This window comes from Euphorbia lathyris, chromosome 6 (genome assembly GCF_963576675.1).
Source record: "Euphorbia lathyris chromosome 6, ddEupLath1.1, whole genome shotgun sequence".
NCBI classification, from domain to species: Eukaryota; Viridiplantae; Streptophyta; class Magnoliopsida; order Malpighiales; family Euphorbiaceae; genus Euphorbia; species Euphorbia lathyris.
The window spans coordinates 73,168,977-73,174,727 of NC_088915.1; the positions used below are offsets into that span (position 1 = coordinate 73,168,977).

At 33.6% G+C, this 5,751-nt stretch overlaps 1 pseudogene; it reads left to right on the top strand.

The window, feature by feature from the left end:
• Window positions 1–258: 258 nt before the first annotated feature.
• LOC136232574 (putative E3 ubiquitin-protein ligase SINA-like 6) lies at window positions 259–3,448 on the top strand (annotated as a pseudogene).
• Window positions 3,449–5,751: the final 2,303 nt, after the last annotated feature.

Consider the following 5,751-nt stretch of genomic DNA (forward strand, 5'->3'; position numbering starts at 1 on the left):
ACTTTAGGGTAAAATTGCACCATTTTAGACGTTAGGGGTAAAATTGGTCCTGGCCCAAAACGTTAGGAGTATTTTTGCACCTTTACCCTTAAATTAATGTTCAGATAGAGTCAAATTTATTATTTAACTCTTTTTGCTTTTTCTTGCACTTCAAATTTACTATTGAAGATGATACTCGTTTTTGAGGAAGTAATTCTGGTTTTCCTAGGATTAGGTGTTTGACAATACATAGTATTAAGGGTTGAATGATTGGAAGGGTGGAGTTTTGGGCGAAAAGAACGGTTTAAAATGAACAGGGCATGGAATTTGTCTACGTTTTTTCCACATGTCAAGTTCACCTATCATGATTATTGTTACAAGTTAGCTTCTCTAATTTAGCATGGTGATACTTGAGGTTTTAGTAGAAACTAGAGATTTACTTATGAAACTAGAGATGGATATTTCGATATTTGGTGTATGATACAGTGTGAGAATGGGCATATAGCATGTACTTCCTACTGCAAAAGAATTGCTCATAAATTTCCTTCCTGCCTTTTACCTACTGGTTATAATCGCTGCCGGGACATAGAAAAGGTTCTTGAATCAGTCAAAGTGCCATGCCAAAACCTGAGGTATGGGTATCGAGAAATGGTTAACTATAGCAAGATATTTGAGCATGAAAAGATGTGCAACCATGCACCATATTCATGCCCTTTATCAAGTTGCAAATTTGTTGGCTCATGCAAGCAGCTATATCAACATTTTAGCAGTAAGCACAAAGGTTCAGCAGTTCCTTTACGTTTTAATACTACAATGCCACTATTCTTTACCCTGAACGACAAAACCCTTCTTCTTGAAGAGGAGAAAGGTGTTATATTTATTGTGAACAACAAACAAGAATCACCAATTGGAAATGTTGTTTCCCCCTTCACACAAGGAAGGATACTTTTATGAAGTTACAGCAAAATCAGAGGGGGAGCAATTTGAGATTTCAATCGTTTACGAAGAATATACGCAAGTTTGATAACAATGACATTCATCTAGAAGAATTCCTCATGGTTCCACGCGATTTATTTGGTTCTTATGGACAAATCAGCTTGGTCCTCCATATACATGATTATACCATGCTGGGTGGATCCCTACAGCCTGCACACATTATACCACTGCAGTATCCGGAATACCAATATTATAAACCCACCCCCACCCCCCCACACATCCAAAAATCAGCATTGATTTCGAATGCTTGACACTGATGTTAATGTTATTTTTGTTTATACTTTTGAACTTCTGATCTGTTGAAATTCTTGTATAGTAGTTGAACCTGGTAAGTGGTGATTTTTAACACCACTTTTACTAGTGATGCTTAAGTTATCTTATTTTTTAGTTTATCCAAGTACATAATTTCATGTTGAGAACGCCAAGCCACAACTTATCAAGAATAAGAAGATATTTGAATGCTAGGCTATTTAGATGATTGTGGATGATTTACTTGACCATAATCTTTAATGATTAAATTGAAAAAAATACCAAATTACTCTCATAAGAGTGAATGTTGAATTATTTGAAATTTTCTTGGTCCAAGTTTTATCTTCTCATTTTAATAATTATTCATATAATTGTTGAATCAGTTAAATTATATTGTCAAAACAGGAAGTATAATGTTTGATTTCTTTTGGTATATTATGGTTGTTGACATAGTTGTTAGAATCGTACGAGTCGCGAGTCGATTCGTACAATTCGATTCGATTCATGAGGAATTCGAGACGTATCTATGGTATGACTCGGGAGCTTCATGAATCGGTCGAGTCACCATCGATTCGTTCCGATTCACCGAGTCGGTCAATTCAGGCCACCATTTAAAAAAAATTCAATTTTTAACAACTCAAAAACGTACAGCAGAAGAAGATGACTATTCATTTTACAAAAACAAAAAAAAAACGTATTATGATGCACAAATAGTTTCAATTATTATCTTCTTCTACTCTTAATTCTTTCTATTTTCTATTTCTGTCTCTACTTTCTTTTATAACTTGATATAATTTCTATTTTGATATTAAAATTCCATTTTTTTGACTAATATTTAAAGTTAAATATGGTCAATATTTCAACTTTTTATATCATTTTGAATTTGATCCGAATCTTACGATTCGATTCACGAGTTCCGATTCGCAAAATAATATTTCGAGTCACGTGTCGAATCTCGATTTAACAACTATGGTTGTTGAATATTACTTTCGGAAAAAATTCTAAATCTAATTGATTTGACTCTAATATTAGTTTTGGTATACTTGAGGTTTGAGTAATATTCTTCTACAATTTCTGATAGTCAATTCTTCCATCAGTTCCAAGTTATGCTGGTTAAAATCTTACCAAGCATGTTAAACCCCTGTACCATTAGTTATTCCGTCAGTCGAGCGTTTCATATGATGGTCATATAAGCAAGCTCAACTTTAAAATCTGTCTACATATTGAAGATTACTGACAAACATTTGGTAGTTCATGTTAATATAAATCAGAATGCAACCATGTCATACATGAATTGCATGTTCCATCTCATTTTAAAATCTTGCATCTATGCATTGTTGAACTAATTGTGTTCTACTTCACTGGTTACTCTTGTTTTCTTAATTCTTTTTATAGCTTATCTGTCTTGTCTGAATTTTATTGCTTTGAGGGAATTTATGGATTAATTACTGTTAGGACAGGTGATTTGAATTGCAGCTGCCAAATTGTATATTATTTGAGGGTCAAAAAGTGAAACAAATCATGTGGGATCCTTCGTACTAGGATTTTCGACTACGAACTTACGAGCATCAAACCAGATGTTTCTAAGGAAGATGTTAAACTAGAAATAGGTTGCATATATAAAAACAATAATGTATATCTAATAGAAAAAACATAATGGAAGATCATATGTAAAAACAATATCTAATCGTTTCATCTCATTGTACAGCTCATGATTTGTAGTGGAGTGTATGTTTTCTACACAATAAGGTTTCTATTTTGATCAATTTCCTTTGAAGATTTCACTGATATAAGAATGCAGTATAATCTTAAAGCATCTACAGTAAGCTTATTTACTAACTCGATTTTTTATGTGTTTTCTAGATGTTTATGATCGACTCGTTCAAAAGGGAAAGAAACCCGGATTCTTTCAATTGTTGGCTACTCAGACTACTAGTGTTGTTTGGCATGTAAGTGGAATTACTGGATTTGTGTTGGTCTATATTCACTCCGCTGTCTTTGGGCTAGTCTTTATCTTGTTATCTTTATGCAAGTTACTCATCTAAAGTGCATGTGCAAATGAGACAATGGGTCATTACTAAAGGGATACAAATTTATCCTGATAATTTTTTCACTAATATGCTTGAATTATCAGGATTCATATTCAAAATCCCCAATCCCTGTAAAACCATATCCCGCCTTTCCCCTCCTATCAACGTTTTCGATGCTGTTGGATTTTGGGTAACTTTAAGCATTATATCTTGTGATTCTATCACTTATGTGACCGATGGTTGATACTTATGTAACTAAACACTTATGTGACCGATGCTAGATAAAAGCCACAAAAAAGAAGAAACCTAAATGCTTTCAAAGTCTATATTGTGAATATACTCATTTGCTATTTGCCAAATTCAGTTCTGAATCTTCAAACCAGCAAGTTATTAGAAATTTTCAAAAAAGCATAATATAAATTCTTAGCAATAGTAATATACAGTGCTATAAGCAATTATTTGCATCTAACTCCGAATCAAGCTTCCTAAAAAACAAAAAATTAAGAGAAAGAGTCTAGCGTACCTGACCTTGGTAACTAGAAAGGAACCAGAACAGGAAGAAGAAAATGGAATACACTCTAAACCCTGGAATCAAACATTAGAAGAGAGATATGCTCATTAACGGCGAGCTCAAAAAAAACAACTTGATAAGACGCTCAAAACGAAAGATGAGCATAGGGTTGCAGACTGCAACACGATTGAATAAAGGGATTGTGAGAAATTGGCAGACGAGCATAGGGTTGCAGACTGCAACACGATTGAATAAAGGGATTGTGAGAAATTGGCAAAATCAAATACGGGCATAACTGTTGTTGATGTATAGGGGAAGAAAAAGTTCCATCGTGCAACCCAATTTGATGAGCGTATTGGGAAAAAAATGGCTGCAACTCAATTTGATGAGGGGATTAGGAAGAAATCCCAAATTCAAAACTGAAAAAGGAAATAAGAAAGTAATGGTATGAGTATATTGTAATTGGGTTTTTTCTTCTTCCTTCAAAGCTTCACAGTAACGTTCAGTGTAAGTCCAAGCACAGAAGAGAGATAATTCAAGAAAAACCAGAGCAGAGGAAAGTGATTGGAAAAATTGGTAGACAGAAGAGAGATAGAAGACCGGAAGAAGCGTGAAGAGAGTAGAAGACCGGAACAACCAATTAACCGGTAAAAGGAATTAATTATTAATTAATGTAATTAAATGGTAGATATTAATCAGGATATAATCAAGGGTGATGGAAGCAAAGTAAAAATTACTTTGTTTTCCAACGAAGTAACAGCAGCCTTCACCTAATAATAGACCTACTAATTACTATAATTTTCTTTTTAAATTATATTCTTTTTTAAATACCAAATTTATTAAAATGACACATTAATTTTAAGGTCCAATACAAATGTATTTTTTGATTTTCCATTTTGAGAACAGCAATTGGGAAAAAGAAGAGAATTGGAATGTAGAAATGGAAAATGTTTTCTAAAACTGAACACGTCCTTAGTTGTGCACCATTCCTGAAAGTTCAATTTCTTTATTGCCCTGCCAATTCTTGTATTTTTTTAATAAAATTGAAGATTTAGAATTTTGAATGAATATAGTTCGGAATCACAAAATTCATTCCAAATTTAAAACTTGAGAAACTTTCTGGTATGTTTTGTTCTGACCAGTTTGTTTGTGCCCTTATTCTCCTCAGGAAATGATGGAATGAGGTTCTATGAGCGGACACTTCTGGTTACAAGGGCAGCTACCCAGTACACATATAACCTAATGTGATTTGGCAAGGATTTAGGACTGATAGCTCAAATGGCTGCCAACAAAAAACTAGAGAAGTACCCGACTCAAGCTCCCAAAAGTCTTTCCTCGACTCCAGCACTTTGTGGTATTGTTGCACGTGTCTTTGGTTTATCCAAGGAGAAAACAAATAGCAGTGATGATATGGACCTTCTTATTGCATCTCTGAACCAAATTGGTAATTTTCAAATTGGACACATCCCGCTTATAGGACATGATGGTTTGCCACCTAATCCACCATCAGAGAAGATCAACATGGAGTCTTACTAAACATGATTGTTAAACCATCCAAAGTCAACTAGCTTGCCTTGTGCAACAAAATATTTTTTTTTTTTTGTGTGTGAATACTGACACTAATCATGATGGAAGATTGATCATTCATCGTGATGGCTACAACAAAATATTCCGTAGGCTAAATCATTTCAAAACATCAAATGCACGTACTGAATCATCCAAAAGTTTAGGAACTATGACAATAAATGCAATTAATGACCTTGGTTGAAATGTTCCTAATTCTCATTACATTATATATGTAATGAATGAATTGAAGAACTTTCTTTTGATTATGCAGAGTAAATGGGTGGATCGCTTTCCAACAATTGTTACTAAAAGCGTGAAAAAACGATGAGCTTTTTGTTTTGGAACAATTGATTTTATTGATTCATTCATTGTGTTGCTAAGTTGTGTCATAAATTGTATTTGTTAAATTCTATTGATTTT